Source organism: Ambystoma mexicanum, chromosome 12 (genome assembly GCF_040938575.1).
Source record: "Ambystoma mexicanum isolate Mex_15411 chromosome 12, UKY_AmexF1_1, whole genome shotgun sequence".
Classification (NCBI taxonomy): domain Eukaryota; kingdom Metazoa; phylum Chordata; class Amphibia; order Caudata; family Ambystomatidae; genus Ambystoma; species Ambystoma mexicanum.
Genome location: NC_090936.1, coordinates 661,157,385 through 661,176,524, shown reverse-complemented (window position 1 = coordinate 661,176,524; position 19,140 = coordinate 661,157,385). Strand labels below are relative to the sequence as shown.

Sequence of the window (19,140 nt, the reverse complement as noted above, 5' to 3'; positions counted from 1 at the left end):
CCAGGAATGGAAGAGGAAAAGCAAGAAGAAAATAATCTAAGTGCAATGGTACAGGAGACTGGAACTACAAACTAGAAACTAAGGACCAGAATCAAGGAACTGCGAACTGAACTACAGAACAGGAAAAGAAAACTCAAGACTGAAACTCTGGACTAGGAAAACAAGGACTGAACTGCAGACTGGTAACAAGGAATTCAAGGAACTGGAAATCTGGACTGGAATAACACGGGCATAAATAACCAAGAAACTCAGGACTGGAAAATTGGAAGCCAAAGCCAGGTAACACAGACTATGGGCAGAGAACAAGGAACTGCAGTCAAGGAACAAGATAATGGGTAGTAGAGAGCAAGGGGCTGCAGGCAAGGAACAGAGGACTGCAAGCAGGGGAGCCGGGATGCAGTGCAGGAAGTACACAGGTGCAAAGCAGAAGACGGGAGTGCATGCAGAGCAGCAGGGTTGCAAGGCAGAAAGCACAGGGCACTGGAACAGGAGCAGGTTCTGGAAGTAACAGGAAACATCAGAAATTGAAGGATCAAAGCACAAGGGGCTGGGAGCGACCTCAATGCAAGAGCCCTGCAGGCAGCTGTCTAAATACTGCCCTGCCCTGTGCTGGAGCATTCTAATTAGCAGCACCTGGTGCACCACACCTGAAGGTAATCTGCCTCTTCCCTCTCTGTTCCTGGGGGAGTAAAAGCAACACTGATCTAAAGGCTTCTGGAGATTGTAATTCTAAGATTGCTGCATAGGAATTGCCAGGGGATGAGAACTGCCACAAGGCACATTATGGGATATGTTGTTTGTGAAATTAAATAAGGAAGTACCAAAGTCTTGCAAACAGAAAATAAAGACAGAAATATGAATAGGCATGGCCCGGGGAGGATTATGGTGATGAATGAGTGCCAGGTATTCCACAATAGGTGCCAAATGGTGCTCCAGTGGTGCAGTCATGACAATGAGGTGGGCCCGGAGCCCGCAAACAGACGCCAAATCCAGGGAGGACTGGGTCCTCTGCTCTCAGACCGAGAACCAACTAGAGACGGAGAAATCTTAGACGAGCAGAACACGAAGAATGCTGGCATCCAGTGCGAAGAGTGGGAAGCCATGGAGAACGCTGCCATTGCTTATGAGACTGACCCTCACTGGAGCAAGCACTGCAACACAGCAGGTACATGGGATGCCCAGGTAGGACGGAGAAGGGAAGAGAGCGTGAGGGGAAGATTAATGACTACCCTAGCCCCATCCAATGGTCACAGGAACCTGAGAGAAGAGACAGCATGAGACAAGGAAAAGGGTTACAGGAGCCTGAGAAACCCCACCAGCATTAACCTCAAGAAGGTCACAAGAAAAATAAAACAAGAAACAGAGAAGGGGGTCACAGGCACCCTAAAGAACTAAGTGAAACATTGGGTAGAGGGACCCAAAGGAGCAACAAGGGCACAATAAGCAGAGCGAAAAGCATATATCAAGGAAGCACAGAGGATCACAACAGTTGGTCGAAGTGGGGAGAGAACTGTTTTCTTTCTTCGACAAGAACTGTTATTTACTTCTAATATTTGGAACCAGACACAGGAGGAATTTGTGGGACAGCCAGGGATACTTTTGAGAAGAACCAAGAGTGCAGGACACTCAACCTATTTTCTTTTACGTTTTGCTAAGTTTAGTGGATAAGTTTGGACTCAGAACATTTAATTTTTGACTGTAGACAAGCACCTTAGTTTAGTTTGGTTACAAAAGGATTTCCCTTTTACGAGTAGGGTGTGAGGGGCCGGAGTAGGGAGACAGACAGTCTTGTGGTTCTCAATTACTTTATTTAAATAATAAAAGGGATTGGAAAAATCTATGAGGGGTTTTGCTACCTCAACAAAACTAAATAATGAGACGGTCGTCCGGATGTCCACACCAATGTCCACTGTCCTGTGTACAAAACCATTCTGATGCCCACACTGAAATACTCAGAACTACTACAAGGGAAAATAATAATGTGCTTGACTGCTTTCCTGCAGCGTTCCGGTATTCTTTAATATACCCATTTAGTATAGCCTTGTTACTTCAAAGCCCTTATCAAATGCCAAGAGGACAATCCACATCCCTGGTCTTTCCTCGGCATTCAAGCTCCTTGCTCTCACCTAAATACCATTCTCCAGTATTTGGCATACTTGCTTTAATCCATTTCCCAGGGAGACAATCCTCATCCCTGGACTTTCCTATCACGTATTAATGTGTATATTGTCCAAATTGGTGTCTATACAAGTCTTTTCCCCTGTAATGCCCCGATTCCTCACTGTGTTTTGTGGTTTCAAGGTCCTGTTTCCCTCCCCACTCCATACCTTTTAATTCAGCACCGCAGCCCGGGTTTCTTCTGGACTCCTTATTCAGCGCCGCCATCCATGTTGCTTCTCAGTGAAGTCATGGGTAGCGGAGGGCCTCAGGGCTTTCCTGTGGATTCCCCTGCAGCGCCGTTCACTCCCGTCAGCAAAGCTCCGACTTTCCATTGCTGTCAATGGCTCTCCTTGTAAAGCCCAGCAAACAGAAGCCTGGAAGTGTTTTACTGCTGGGGAGCAATGCAGGGTGTGACAGATGGATGACATTAATGACAGTACCATAATGATGAGTCCTGACAAGGAGATGGGGTGGAAAACCTTTGGCCACAAGCTTTATTATATCATGGGCTATAATGGAAAGAAAACCAACCAACAAAACATAATGATAATACAACACAAATATTTTGGGGACCAAGGGATCAGGTGAGCGGGGACCCTACTCCCACATCGGGCCAACTCGAGGCTGATCCCTGCCGCCTATCATATAAAAGCTTGTGACATTCTGCGGATCCAGCCTGTGAGCTGTGCCCGGTTTATCTTCTTTGCTTTTTAGTTACTTTTTCCAGTTCAATCTTCTTTCATGCGATGACTCCATTGCTTCGCCAACGGCATTCATCTTCCATTGAGATGTCTTCCAACATTTTCTTGCTTTGGGGCATATCTAGACATTCCTTTAGCTCTGATGACCCACTTGTGATATGGCCCCTTGAGAGGCGCTATTATTTTTTTATCCTCAGAGGTGGATTCTGGAGCTTTGGCTTGCCTTCAATCAGCTTTCCGTTTTGGGGTGCTTTCAGGCATATGTAGCCATTCCTTTAACTCTTATGACCCACTTGTAATATAGCCCCTTGAGAGGCGCTATCCATTTTTTATCCTCAGAGGAGGATTCTGGAGCTTTGGCTTGCTTTCAACCGGCTTTCAGCTTAGGGGATTGTCTTTTCCTTGCACCATTGATGGGAGGGGTTTTGCCTTTTCCCACTGTATGTAGGCATTCCTTTTGCTCTTTGGTCCACTTGGGATATGGCCCCTTGTGAGGTGCTATTAATTTTTATCCTCAGAGGTGGATTCTCAAGCTTTGGCTTGGCATTCATTTTGCCCTATGATCCATTCGGGAGTTGACCCCTTGTGAGGCACTAATAATTATCCTCCGTGATGGATTCCTGGGCTTCAGCTTTTGGGATTGCTTTTCCTATGCATCCTGGGGAGGCCTTTCGCCTTTCCCCACTGCTTTGCGCCTTCTTCTCGTATTGAGGCATATGTCAGCATTCCTTTAGCCCTATGATCCACTTGGGATTTGGCCCCATCTGAGGCATTATTAATTATTTATCCTCAGAGGTGGATTCTTGAGCTTCAGCTTTCATCAAGTTTAATTCGAGTTTTTGGGGCATTCCTTTTTGCTCTATGATCCTGTGAGCATGGAGAAGGAACGGAGGGTGGAGTGGACAGTGCGGGCACCGGCACTTTGGCTGGTGCGGAGGACCCAGGCATGTGGGGGCCAAGTGCAGCAGCAGCGGCTCCGAAGCAGAGTTCGGCGGGCGCAGGCCTGGAGCCGAGACAGCAGGGTTCGACGACGGCCGGGCAAGAGCTACACTTGCCGCACCATCACCCAACGGCGCGAGAGGGACTGTTAGGGAGAATTCTCATTTCATGGCTAATTTCCCTTACCTATAGAGTCCCCCAGCAGCTTTGCTGGATTATAAGGGTTTGTTTCTTTTTACCTGCTAAGAGTGAGACTCTTTTTCCCACTCTTATGCATTTTTTGCTATGTGTGTTCTAGGCTATTTTTTTGTGTTTAATGCCTATGGGGTTTTCTCTCACCCATAGGAACCATCTTTATGCACATGTGTTACACAGCACCCTCTGTGCAGTGACACAGGGGTGTCGTAGCGACCCCCAAACATGGACTCCATACCCTGGGACTGACTACTGTCTCCCAGAGCATGTGAAGTCTCCATTGACTTTACTAGTCAAATATTACAAACTTAAACAGTACAACCCATCTTACTATGGAGGTACTGGAGGTTCATAGTTTTTCCCTTATGTTCATTTTCGAGGGAGTACCTTAAGGTCCCGCTCTCTAAAGTTTCTGGCTGGTGGCAGTGGTTACTACCAAAAATATTCAACCGCAAATAATTTCCTATGGGATTTTCCCATTGTTTGAGGCTAATACTTTTACTGACAGCCTCTAACATACCGCCGGTTTATTTTATTATTAACTTTACTCCGGTAGGTTTTAATTGCCAGAACTTTAATATAACTTCTTTCTCGAGTCTTACTCCATTCTCCTAACCCAGGTTGGGGATCCTTTGTTCGCTCTTTTGGTGGACTTCTGCTAAGAAGCCCTCCTTTCGGCGCCTCTGAGTCTGGGGTGGGTCTGCTGTTTGGGAGGGGAAGTAGAACCCCTGGACAGAGTTGCCACAGCAACTCAGGTCGCACTCTAACCTGATAGGCTGTAGGGTCTCTCGCCAAGAAGACCACTCCACTGTGTGAGTGACAGCTAGGATGTATGAATGGGTCTCTTTCTGCATAAAAGCAGGGTCCTGAGGACTGGAAGAGCAAGACGTCGCCACTGGAACTACGGAACCTAAGGGGAGAGAAGCCACGGACATCTTCAGCATCTACACCACCAGTGAAGCCGAGAGGAGATCTTCAGTGAAAGAGCCTCCTTCCCTTGAGCTGGTGGGGTCAACCAGTTCACCTATCGCTTCCTCTGACCTGCCTTAGTTGAATCGACAGTGCCCAGCACTTGGAGACCGGATAGCCAGGCAGCTATCAACCCGGACCGCGATTAAAAGGAGCGTACCTTTTAAACTTCGTTTGGCAGCACCATGGCTGGCTTCATCCCTGGATAGTGCAGCGACTCGAACCTTCCTCCACGATGAAAGCCTCTCTTCCTCTGTTGGACCCCTCGACCTGCAGGAACTACCGGGAACAACCGCCACAGCAGGAGCCACTTCTACACATTTAAGGTACATTGTTCCGCCAGGCCGCCCTTTCTCCGTAGTAGCCCAAAAGGTGTTTTAAATCCTTTAACTACTTGTGGGGTCGGCCGCCCTCTCTTTTAACATTGTCTTACGCCTCGCATCTACCTCTTCAATATTTTTCTACTAAAGACTTGACTGCAGCTACAAGAACATTTTTGCTCCTAAGCTCTTGGTCCTGTACCACTGACTCTGGCTCAGGCCTATTGACTCTGGCTGATTTGTTAGATCTGCTCTCACTAGATTCCTCTCACTTCCTTCCTACTGTTTTAACTTGTGGAGTGCCATTTTGCTCAGTTTTCATTCACTTATCTTTTGGCTAAAGTGTGACTGTGCATTACTGGTTCACAAAACTTCAGGGAAGTGTTGATAGGAGGTGTCTGAAGATATTTTGGTTTAACTTGTGCTTTCCCTCCCTTTCGTTGAATTGCTAGAGTGCCATTTGCAGTTGGTTTTCACTGTGCCGTTTTGCACAGTTTTCACTTTACTGCAAACTTGTCTACAATTGAATAGGGCGTAGTATATGCTTTTTTTCTTGACCAAACTTAACTTACTTTATCAACTGTGATTTATGTGTTGAACTAGATGTGTATAGAATAAATATATTCTCTTTTTGTTACAAAACTTTGGTCAGTGTTTCCTTGTTCCATAGTACTGTGATACTGTCAAGGATGGCACTCTTGTCAAGAGTGGCACCGGGCACCCAGGTAGGTTTTGGGTGGCTGTGCTGATGTAAGGTGACAGATAAGCACACACAGCAGGAAGCTCAACAAGAAAGACAAACTTAACTTACTTTATCAACTGTGATTTATGTGTTGAACTAGATGTGTATAGAATAAAAATATATTCTCTTTTTGATACAAAACTATGGTCAGTGTTTCCTTGTTCCATAGTACTGTGATACCTATTGTGTAAACCCTGAATACTGCTCATCTCCCTCTGGAGATAAGTCTGACTGCTCAGCCACAGCTACCAACTAAATCTTTGTGGTACAGACTGATACCAAAGGGGATTTATTGCTCTCACCTGTAGTCCTAATCTGGTGTAGTGCTCCCTAAGGAAAATGCACTGGATTCTGCCTAACGCTGGTGTACAGCGGTGAGGATAAAAGTATTGGATTTACATTTTAGTGTGCTACTAGTACCATGGTTCAATAAACCACAAGGTTAACAATCACAAACCGTTATTTTAACAAAGTCAAAGATGGAAAGTTATAGTCAGGAGACCCTCCTTGCAAAAACTGCTGATTATCTTAAAGATTTGTGCAGGCAGAAAGGACTACCTGTCAAAGGCAAGAAAACAGAAATGATTGATAGACTGTTAGAGAAACAAAGTCTGGATAGTGGTGCTGTAGGCCCTACTACGCCAGCAAATGTGGCAAACAGTAATGAGGATAATGTTGAAAATGTTATTATAGAGACAGATGAGGAAGAGGAGGATAACAATGTCACCCCCTCTGGTCCTCTGCCTGCTCAAGGGCCTCAACCTGTAGCTACTGGATCCTTACCAGGTCCCACATTAAGTCCTGAATTTATATCTCTAGAAAAAATGAGACTTGAACTTGAATTCAAACAAATTAGTGCCCAAACCAAACAGAAACATCAAGAACTAAGGCTCAAAGAAATGGATCTCAACCATGAGCTTGAGATGAAGAAATTGTCTTTGGAAAATGCTTCTCTCCCCGAATCCTCTAGGTCTTCCAGTCCAAAAAGACCTTGGATGCCTAAAGAGATTGAGGGTATGTCTGAACCTAAATTGGATGTAATAGATTGGCTTGCTATGTGTGAATATAATCATGGGCTCCAGGATATGACAGGGAAACAGTTGATCCCCTGGTTCGTCTCTAGGCTCCCCCCTGTTGCATCTGATGTGGTAATGGAGTTGGGGGAGGTGGATAGGATGGACTATGAATGTGTAAAACTAGCTCTGATAGCTAGATTTGGGAAGACTCCTTCTCAATACCTTAAGAGGTTTAGGACCCTCAAAAAGCATGCTAGTACCCCTTGGGCTACTTGGGTTAATGAATGTTTGAAGAACTTAGAGGGATGGATTAAGGGTTATAGAGTTAACACTTATGAAGAAATGAGAAATCTTGTTATGATGGAGTCTATCTATGATGCCTGCTCTCCTGAGCTCAGACAGCACTTGGCTGATTCAAAGGAATTTGATTCTAAGAAGCTAGCTAAGGCTGCTGAATTGTGGGTTGCAAAGAGGGCTACTCACAAGGATTCAGGGGTAACTCAGAAAAAGGATGAGGGAAAGCAGCCAAAGAAAGACAACAAATTGAATTCAAATAATTCCAATTCCAAAGAGGGCCACAAACAAAATTCTAAGGGTAAGCCACACGAGAAACCTAATCAGACTAGTGTACCTTCTGGTCCCAGACCAGAAGGAGGTCCGAACAAGCCACCATTCATAAAGACATTTGGAAAATGTTATGTTTGTGGCACAACTGATCATGTGAAAGGGGATCCCAGGTGTAAGGGTAAACCTTCAGGGGTCCACACTGTCTCCTTAGCCTTCGCTCCAGAGAAGGAAGTACAGATGGCCAGTGGAAACTTTCAACTGCTGGCTGATGACCCCATTGGAGTCTCAGCTAGTGTATCTTTAGTATCTCTAGGGTTGTGGGAACAACAGAATTTAGATGTGTATAATTCTATCCCTCCTAATACTAAAGAGTATTATAAAGACAGTGGGCCTAATTACGAGTCCGGCGTTAACCGAGGCGGTAAAACCGCCTGGTTAACGCCGGACTCGTATTACCATTCCGCCTCCGTGATTCCCGGAATTACCGGGGCATTACAACCCCGGTTTTCCGGGAATCACGGAGGCGGAATGGTGTAAATCCCCATTCCCATTGAGTCCTACGGGACTCAATGGAAATGGGGATCATGGAAACACCGGCAGCCTCTCGTAATGCTGCCGGTGTTTCCTCGTCCGCCTGCATGCGGGAGGTGTTAAACCCGCCAGGTCAGACCTGGCGGGTACATCACCTCCCGCCTGCTGGGGTCGGACTCAGGCGGTCCGGAAACAACGGTGGCAGCGGGTTTACCGCCACCGTTATTTCCGGACCGCCTGGGACGTAATGAGGCCCAGTGTCCTAGTCAATGGTCAGGAGACCCCTGCTATTAGAGACACTGGGGCCAGCATAACTGTGGTGGATAAATCTTTTTTCAAGGTGGAGGATGTTGCTAAGGCACCCAAACGCCTCACCAAGTTAGCTGGAGGGCCTGTGCAGATGCTTCCCCAATTACCAGCTCTCATCCAGTGCAATGAAATGACTGTCAGGATACCTGTAAGTGTACAATCTGAAGTACCAGGAAAGGTGCTGTTGGGCAATGATCTGAAAGGCCTGGGAGTAGAGTCAAGTACTCCCAGACCTCCTAGTAAGAGATTACAGGAGCTTACCAGACCTGCTAGGGAGAGGACATTGAGGGGCTCTCCTGAGGAGATGATAGAAAAAGAAATCACTCCTACACCACTGGAGTTACTAACTTCCATTTCCAAGCAACCAGATGCAAAGGGGAAACCAAAGACTTCCAGGAAAAAGACAGCAGAAAACATTCCAGTACTGGCAACCAGGAAATCTCCTGGGTTAGCAAAGGTCACACCTGTGATTCCTCCTCCAGCTGAGCCTGAGGGTGAGGTACAACCCTGTGCGGTTGAACTAGAGCCTGAAGATTCAGATCTAGTAGGAGGCCAGGAACTCATTGGAGATCTTGACCCTGTGGACCACCCTGAGCTGCAGTCGTTACTGGCAGAAGGTGGACCCCAAAGGGCAGACTTCAGTAAGGGACAAAGAGAATGTCCAACTCTGGAAGGTCTTCGCCACCAGGCAGCTTCTCAGCTTGAAGGGCAAGAGCCTGGGAAGTATAGATTACACTGGGAAGATGGCTTCTTCTATAGTGAACCAACCGAGTCACTCCCTGGGGACTACAAGAGACTTGTAGTACCCCAAGCAAACAGACTCCAATTCTTGCAACTAGCCCATGAGATACCTTTGGCTGATCACCTGAGCTTCAAGAAGACCAAGGAAAGGCTCTCTCTCTACTTTTATTGGCCTAAAATGGGGGCTGAGGTAGATAAGTATTTCAAGAGTTGCCACACTTGCCAAACCTCTGGTAAAAGTGGCTCCAAGAACGTGGCACCTCTAGTGCCTCTCCCTGTGGCGGGAGTACCATTTGAGAGGGTAGGAATCAACATTGTCGGTCCCCTTGATCCTCCAACCTCTTCAGGGAACAGGTTTATACTTGTTGTAGTAGACTATGCTACTAGGTTCCCTGAAGCAATTCCTATGAGGACTGTTACAGCTCTGGCTGTAGCTAAGGCCCTCCTTGGTATTTTTGCCAGGGTTGGGTTTCCTAAGGAGGTAATATCCGACAGGGAGTCAAATTTTATGTCCCACTACATGAAAGCCATGTGGAAAAACTGTGGAGTTACCTACAAGTTCTCAACAGCATACCACCGTCAGACAAAAGGATTGGTAGAAAGGTTTAACAGAACAATGAAGAGCATGATAGGAGCTTTAGAAGACCCTCTTAAGAAAAAGTGGGATCTTTTACTGCCATGCCTTCTCTTTGCATATAGAGAAGTCCCTCAGGAGGGAGTGGGTTACAGTCCCTTAGAACATCTCTATGGCCATCCGGTCAGAGGCCCATTGGCCCTGATCAAGGAGGGTTTGGAGAGTGCTCCTTCCCCCACGCCAGTCAGAGTCACTGACTATGTGATAGGACTCCAGAGGAGAATGTCACACATGATGGCTGAAGCAAGTGTTAACTTGAAAGCAGGTCAGGCTCTGGTCAAGCATTTGCACGACCAGAAGGCCAACAGGGTTGAGTTCGCTCATGACCAGCTAGTTCTTGTTATGGTACCAACAAGGCAGAGGGCCTTGCAGGACAAATGGATGGGACCCTTCAAGGTTGTGGGAAAACTTGGAGATGTGAACTATTTGGTGGTTTTAGGCAATCCTAAGGAGGCTCCTAGAGTCTTTCACATCAACCGTCTAAAAGCTTATGTCTCAAGACCAGAACTGGGAGCTTTGCTTCTAGCTTCAGCTCAGGAGGAGGAGGAGGAGGAGGGAACCTCTACCTGACCTCCTCAGAGGCAAACCTTTAGATGAGAAAATAGGAGTCAATCTCTCTTCTAATCGGACACCTGAGCAACAGGAGGAATGCAAAGTTTTGTTGAATCAATTTGCCTCCCTGTTTTCTCTAACACCAGGCTTGACCCTTTTGGGCCAGCATGATATTCAAACTGGTGACTGTTTACCTGTCAAAAGCAGGGCTACAGGATGTCAGAAAATGTAAGAACGCACATCAAAGGAGAGGTCAACAAGATGCTTGATCTCTGGGTAATAGAGCCCTCTACTAGTCCATGGTCTAGCCCAGTTGTCTTAGTACCAAAGGCAGGATCCAAGGAGTTGAGATTCTGTGTGGACTATAGAGCTCTAAATGCAGTCACTAAGACTGATGCCCATCCTTTGCCAAGGACAGATGAGCTGGTGGATAGACTTGGTTCAGCCAAGTTCCTCAGCACATTTGATCTCATGTCAGGCTATTGGCAAACACCCCTGACTAATCATGCCAAGGAGAAAACTGCATTCTCCACCCCAGTTGGCTTATACCAATTTAAGGTGATGCCATTTGGACTAAAGAGTGCACCTGCTACATTCCAAAGGATGGTTAATCAGGTTCTGAATAGGATGGAGGACTTCTGCATGGCATACTTGGATGACATTGCAGTGTTCAGCCCTACTTGGAAAGAACATGTTGACCACCTAGGATATGTTTTGCAGGCTCTGCAACAGGCCCATCTGACCATAAAGGCAAGCAAATGTCAAATTGGTCAGAGTAAAGTGGTCTACCTTGGGCATGAGGTAGGAGGTGGTGACATAAGGCCTTTGCCCAGGAAAATTGAAGCTGTGCGAAATTGGACAACCCCTTCTACTCAAACCCAGGTGAGGGCCTTCCTAGGTCTCATTGGGTACTACAGGAATTTCATTGAGAACTATGGATCCATAGCTTCTCCACTGAATGTAATCTCTTCTCCTAAACCCCTTAAAACGTCAAATGGAATGAGGAGTGCAATCAGGCCTTTGAAAGCCTAAAGAAAGCCCTTTGTCAAGCTCCAGTTCTCAGAGCTCCTGACTACCACCAACCCTTCATTGTACAGACATATGCTTCCAATATAGGTATAGGTGCAGTACTCAGTCAACTGGATGAGAAAGGTAGGGAGCACCCCATTTGCTTCATCAGTAGGAAACTGAAGGAACCTGAGACAAAGTGGGCAACTATTGAAAGAGAATGTTTTGCCATTGTGTGGGCTTTGAAGAAGTTTAGACCATACTTGTATGGATCTACTTTCATCATTCAAACAGACCACCAACCCTTGAGATGGTTGATGCAAATGAAAGGGGAAAACCCAAAACTGCTAAGGTGGTCAATCTGCCTCCAAGGGTTTGATTTTACCATTGAGCACAGGTCAGGATGTCACCACCAAAATGCTGATGGTCTCTCTAGGATGTTTATAACCGACTAGAGGTATGAGACTCATCCAGGAGTGGAATAGATCCTCCTGTCCCTTAGTCTGTGGGGGGCGAGTGTTGGGGAGAATTCTCATTTCATGGCTAATTTCCCTTACCTATAGAGTCCCCCAGCAGCTTTGATGGATTTGAAGGGTTTGTTTCTTTTTACCTGCTAAGAGTGAGACTCTTTTTCCCACTCTTAGGCATTTTTTGCTATGTGTGTTCCAGGCTATTTTTTTGTGTTTAATGCCTATGGGGTTTTCTCTCACCCACAGGAACCATCTTTATGCACATGAGTTACACAGCACCCTCTGTGCAGTGACACAGGGGTGTCGTAGCGACCCCCAAACAAAGACTCCATACCCTGGGACTGACTACTGTCTCCCAGAGCATATAAAGTCTCCATTGACTTTACTAGTCAAATCTTACGAACTTAAACAGTACAACCCATCTTACTATAGAGGTACTGGAAAAGGTTCATAGTTTTTCCCTTAGGTTCATTTTCGAGGGGTTACCTTAAAGTCCCGCTCTCTAAAGTTCCTGGCTGGTGGCAGTGGTTACTACCAAAAATATTCAACCGCAAATATTTTCCTATGGGATTTTCCCATTGTTCGAGGCTAATACTTTTACTGACAGCCTCTAACATACCGCCGGTTTATTTTATTATTAACTTTACTCGGTAGGTTTTAATTGCCAGAACTTTAATATAACTTCTTTCTCGAGTCTTACTCCATTCTCCTAACCCAGATCGGGGATCCTTTGTTCACTCATTTGGCGGGCTTCTGCCAAGAAGCCCTCCTTTTGGCGCCTCTGAGTCTGGGGTGGGTCTGTTTGGGAGGGGTAGTAGAACCCCTGGACAGAGTTGCCACAGCAACTCAGGTCGCACTCTAACCTGATAGGCTGGAGGGTCTCCCGCCAAGAAGACCACTCCCCTGTGTGAGTGACAGCTAGGCTGTATGAATGGGTCTCTTTCTGCATAAAAGCAGGGTCCTGAGGACTGGAAGAGCAAGACGTCGCCACTGGAACTACAGAACCGAAGGGGAGAGAAGCCACAGACATCTTCAGCATCTACACCACCAGTGAAGCCCTGCCGGATCGTCTCACCACTTTTCTTCCACACGACGAGAGGAGATCTTCAGTGAAAGAGCCTCCTTCCCTTGAGCTGGTGGGGTCAACCAGTTCACCTATCACTTCCTCGGACCTGCCTTGGTCGAATCGACAGTGCCCAGCACTTGGAGACAGGATAGCCAGGCAGCTATCGACCCGGACCGCGATTAAAAGGAGCGTACCTTTTAAACTTCGTTTGGCAGCACCGCGGCTGGCTTCATCCCTGGGTAGTGCAGCGACTTGAACCTTCCTCCACGATGAGAGCCTCTCTTCCTCTGTTGGACCCCTCGACCTGCAGGAACTACCAGGAACAACCGCCACCGCAGAAGCCACTTCTACACGTTATAGGTACATTGTTCCGCCAGGCTGCCCTTTCTCCGTAGTAGCCCTAAAGGTGTTTTAAATCCTTTAACTACTTGTGGGGTCGGCCGCCCTCTCTTTTAACATTGTCTTTCACCTCGCATCTACCTCTTCAATATTTTTCTACTAAAGACTTGACTGCAGCTACAAGAACATTTTTGCTCCTAAGCTCTTGATCCTGTGCCACTGACTCTGGCTCAGACCTATTGACTATGGCTGATTTGTTAGATCTGCTCTCAATAGATTGGTTTTCAATGAGAAATGTGTTGATGCACCTAAATCTTCTAAACCCCTCTTCCTTCCTACTGTTTTAACTTGTGGTGTGCCATTTTGCTCAGTTTTCATTCACTTATCTTTTGGCTAAAGTGTGACTGTGCATTACTTGTTCACAAAACTTCAGGGAAGTGTTGATAGGGGGTGTCTGAAGATATTTCGGTTTAACTTGTGCTTTCCCTCCCTTTCGTTGAATTGCTAGAGTGCCATTTGTAGTTGGTTTTCACTGTGCCGTTTTGCTCAGTTTTCACTTTACCGCAAACTTGTCCACAATTGAATAGGGAGTTGTATATGGAACAAGTTACTTACCTGTAACTGTTGTTCTCCAGCATGGGTCTGGCATGGATTCACATGCTCATGAATATTCCCCGTCGTCAGGCTGGGAATCCTCGGTAAAGAAAAAACCAGTATCAGTTTCGTTTCTGATCTGTCTTTCGTAGTAATAACCAATCACTGGTCTCTGCGTCATACTGACCACAGCCAATGACTGCCCTCTACCTAAGCACCGCCTCTGGCAGCCATCTTCAGATTTGGAAGCATGTGAAGTGGCAGTATGACCAAGTGAAGAGCCGCAGAGGGGTAGGCGGGAGGGTTCGCATGTGAATCCATGCCAGACCCATGCTGGAGAACAACAGTTACAGGTAAGTAACTTGTTCCTTCTCCAGCATGGGGTCTGGCATGGATTCACATGCTCATGAATAAAGAATACATAGCAGTACACACATGCACAACCACGGGAGGTGGCAAAGGCTCAACATTAAGCATCACATCAACTCAACATTAAGCATCTTACCTCCTCACCAGGCTCACCTCAGGCGAACAGGTTGCGCAGCACTGCTTGGCCGACCCTGGACTCCTCCCTGGAATCCCGGTCGACGCAGTAGAATTTCGTGAAGGTGTGCGTCGACCTCCACGTAGCAGCCCTGCATATGTCCAGCAGGGGCACACCAGATAGGAACGCCGTGGTAGCTGCGATCGCTCTGGTGGAATGGGCTCTCGGACGGCCAGGCAGCGGTCGGTTTGCCAACCGGTGACAGTACATGATACAGCCGGAGAGCCATCTGGAGATGGAAGCCTTCGAGAGAGCCTTCCCCTGATTGACAGGTCCAAAGTTCACAAAGAGTTGTGACGTCTTCCGAAAACCTTTCGTGCGGTCCACGTAGAACTTCAGCGCTCTAGCTACATCCAGCGAGTGCAAAGTCCTCTCAGCCGGCGACGAAGGCGACGGGAAGAACACAGGTAACACCAAGGGTTCGTTGAGATGAAAGTCCGACGGTACCTTGGGCATGAAGGAGGGGTGCGTCCTGAGCACTACCCTCGTGTCGTGGAAAGTCAAGTACGGGGCCTTGCAGGAAAGGGCCTGGATCTCTCCCACTCGTCGTGCGGAGGTGATGGCCACGAGAAAAGCTGTTTTCCACGATAGAAACTTCAACGGGGCCGAGTGCAGAGGCTCGAACGGAGGTCCCATGAGTTTGGTCAGCACCACGTTGAGCTCCCACGCCGGGGCCGGAGCCTTCACCGGCGGGAACGATCTGAACAGTCCCTTCATGAACTCTTTCACCAGACGATGAGACCACAAGGACGTCCGGCCCGTGGTTCTGGTGTATCGGGAGATCGCAGCAAGATGAATCTTGATGGACGCGTGTGCCAGACCAGCTTTGGCCAGCGTCAGCAGGTACGGCAGCACTTGGGGAGCCGTAATCCGTAGAGGGTTAATCTTCTGTGCGTGGCACCAGACAGAAAACCTCTTCCATTTGTGTCCGTAGCATTTAAGAGTCGAGGACGCCCTGGCCTTTGCAAGAACCTCTCTGCAATCGGCCGGTATGTCGTATCCTCCAAACTCTATCGCTGCAGGAGCCAGGCCTGCAAGTTCAGCGACTTCGGGTCGTGGTGGAGGATGGCGCCTCCTTCCCTGGAGAGTAGATCCGCGTCCGCCGGCAGCTTGATTGGCGGGGACGCCGACAAGTCCAGAAGGTCCGGGAACCATATCTGCCTCGGCCACGCAGGTGCGACGAGGATCATCCTGCACCGTGACCTCTTGAGCTGGTTGACGAGCCGGATTAGCAGAGGCAAGGGAGGGAACGCGTAGAGGAACAGGCCCTCCCAGGGGAACGAGAAAGCATCGCCCATGCTCCTCGTCTGGGGAAACCTGCTGGCGAACCTCCGGCACTTGGTGTTCGTCGCCGTCGCGAACAGGTCGATCTGGGGTGTGCCCCACCGTCGGAAGAGGCGATCCACCAGATCCTGACGTAGTTCCCACTCGTGGCACGAGCGCAGCTCCCTGCTGAGTGAGTCGGCGATGGTGTTTTTTATCCCTGCCAGATGAAACGGCACCAGAAGAATCCCTTGGGCGACGGCCCAATGCCACAGGTCCTGCGCCTCCTTGGACAGCGCTGGGGACCTGGTTCCGCCCTGTTTCCTGATGTAAAACATGGTGGTGGTGTTGTCGGTGAAGATCCTCACCACCTTGCCCTTGAGGGACGGAAGGAAAGACCTGAGGGCCCAAAACACTGCACGGAGCTCCAGGACGTTGATATGCAGGGACTTCTCCGTCGGGAGCCAGAGTCCCCTTGCGTGCAGCTTTTCGGTGTGCGCTCCCCACCCTTCTAGGGAGGCATCCGTGGTCACAGTCACCTGGTGGGCTGGGGTCTGGAAGTCCATGCCCGCCGTCAGATGCGCGCGGGTGCCCCACCACCGTATCGCTCGTCGGAAACTCTCGTCGAGCTTGATCCTTTCCTCGAAGCTGCCCGTCGTCTGGATCCAGCGCGCATCCAGGAACTCTTGCAACGGGCGCATCCGGAGCCTGCACATGGGAATGAGGTAGATGCAGGAAGACATCATCCCGAGGAGGGACTTGATGGACCTCACCTTGGCCGCGTCGGCCACCAACATCCGTTGCACCTTGCCCAGGATGGTCCTGGTCCTCTCCTCCGACGGGGAGGCCAGAAGGGACACTGTGTCGAGCCTCGCTCCCAGAAACAGTGCGACTTGCGCGGGCACCAGGTGGGATTTGGCGTAGTTCACGGAGAATCCCAGGTCCGTGAGGAGTTGGACGGTCCTTGCCGTGTGGACCACGGCGAGCTCCCTCGTCTTGGCGCGGATGAGCCAGTCGTCCAGGTAGGGGTAGACGTGAATCCCCTCGCGGCGCAGCTGCGCCGCCACCGGTGCGAGGCACTTGGTGAAAACCCTGGGTGCCGACCGCAGTCCGAAGGGAAGGGCTTTGAACTGGTAATGACGCCCTTGGACCACGAATCTGAGGAATTTTCGGTGCCCCTTTAGGATGGGAATGTGGAAGTAGGCATCCTCCAAATCCAACGACGATAGGAAGTCTCCTTCCTCCAGCTGACCCAGGACGTGCTGGAGGGTGACCATCCGGAACTTCTGCGCCTTGATGAACTTGTTCAGGCGTCGCAGGTCCAGGATGGGGCGCCATCCTCCCGTCTTCTTCTTCACGAGGAAGTAACGCGAGTAGACTCCGGAGCCCCGAAGCCTCTTTGGGACGAGTTCGATGGCGCCCTTTCTGAGCATCGCCTTTACCTCCAGGAGAAGTTGAGGGACGTGAAGTTCTTTCCTGGCCACGGGGGGGGCGCGCGGGCACCTTCCTTGAAACTCGAGCGCGTGGCCCCGGGCCAGGGCGTCCAGCACCCAACGGTCGGTGGAGATGGACTCCCACACGCTGACGAAGCCCGCCAGCCGGCCTCCCACCGGGGTGCTTCGGTGGGGGCCCGACCCCACGGCCGGTTCAATCCTGCTTGGACGCGGCCTTGCCGCCTTGGCCTCCTTGGCGACGACGGCGGGGTCCGCCAGACTTGCCTCGTCCTCTGTAGGCCTCTTGCGACGACGAGCGGGCCGCTTGACGGTAGGAAGCGAAACCGCCGCCGGAACCTTTGGAGGCGCCCTTGCCTCCGCCGCTCCGAAAGGGCGTCCGCCGTTGCTGCAGTACTCCAAGGGCCCGGGCCGTCTCAGTATCCGCCTTGATGGCCTGAAGGGAATCGTCCACTGTCTTCCCAAACAGGTTGTTCCCGTCGAAGGGCATGTCCAGGACCCTGGTCTGGACGTCCTGCCGAAAGTCCGTAGCCTTGAGCCATCCGCGACGTCGAAGGCAAACGCCGTTGCCCATCTGGCGGAACCCAGTGTCGGCGATGTCCGTCGCCACGGTGATGGCGTGGTCCGAGGCCACCTCACCTTCCTGCAGGATCTCAAGGGCCTCCGCCCTCTTGTCGTCCGGCAGAAAATCCAGCAGGGGAGCTATCTTGTACCAGAGTTCCCTGTCGTAGCGGGCCACGATAGCCAAGGCGTTGGCCGCTTTAATCGTCGTCGCCGCCGACGAGATGACTTTGCGCCCCATGGCATCCAATTTCTTTCCCTCGCCGTCCGGCGGGGAAGTAGACGTGGAGGCCGCACCCCCCCCCGCTTTCTTCCTGGCTGCCGCGGAGACGACGGAGTCCGGGGTAGGCTGCGCCCGGAGGCATAGGGGGGCTGAGTCCGGGACCCGGTACTTTTCCTCGTACCGGTCTCTTTTCGCTGGCGTCGTGGAAGGGTTCTTGAGGAGGGAAAGGCCCTCATCCCAAATGTCGTCCAACAGAGGCACTGCGAGGACCGTCTTCCTCTTGGTCTCGCGCCGTTGGTAAAGGAAGCCTTCCTTTTTCTTCTCCTCAGGGCAGAGTTGGAAAAGCTCGGATGCCCTGGCGATCATTGAGTGGAACGATCCAATCTCGTCGGGCGGAGAAGCCCTGGTGGGAGGCGACGACGGAAAATCCTCGTCGTATGCCTCGTCGTCCGTACCCGTCGCTGCCGTGTCAGTCCCCGTATCATCCCCTCGGGTGGACGGGGAGGAGGGCTGGACGGGGCGCGACGGTTGAAAAGGAGGCGGTGGATGAATCCTTCTTTTCTTGGTAGGGGGAACACCAGAAGGTCCCGGTTCTGGATCCCCCGACGGGAGAGGTTCCTCCGTCGGTAACGGTAGTCTCGTCCTTATCTCGGAGCATAAGGACTGTATAGCCAACAAAATGGCCGCTGAGTTGTCTTGCGGCGCTGGCAGAGGGGAATCCGACGGGCGAGCAGGGGCCCCGTCGGTATCCTCGACGATGTCGTCGTCGTCACCTGCGTCGGGGCCCATTCCGACGGGCTGGTCTTGTTCCACGCCTAGGCCGTGGCTTAAGACCTCGATCAGTTCCTCTTCTGAGGTTGAGGCCGAATCTACGCCGACGCCCTGCCCCCCCTTCTTCCCCACGGAGGGTTTCACGGGGGTCCTATCGATGGGCACGAAAGAAGACTCCCTCCGAGGAGGCAGGGAGATTCTGGGCCCCGAGGCCGCCACCACTGGTGCAGCCTCCACAGGCTGGGCCAGGGCCGCCGCGACCGTTTCGATAGAGGGCTTGGTCGAATGGATCAAGGCCTTCACCACCTTAGGTGCGCTCACCGCCTTATCCTTGAGGGAGGGGGCACTGCCACGCTCCTCCTCTGCCTTAGAGCTCGACCGGGGTCTCTCCAGGAGCTTCGCCGGGTGCTCGGCCTTCCTCTTACCCGACCCAGAGCGTTGGCTCGTGGTTGATGGTGCCGGGGAGGGTGCGCC

At 50.3% G+C, this 19,140-nt stretch overlaps 1 protein-coding gene across 2 annotated transcripts in view; it reads right to left on the bottom strand.

Annotated features, from left to right (window-relative positions):
- BCAP29 (B cell receptor associated protein 29) overlaps positions 1–19,140 on the bottom strand; it is a 687,731-nt gene that overhangs the window by 523,281 nt on the left and 145,310 nt on the right. The gene's annotated exons all lie outside the window — the stretch shown is intronic.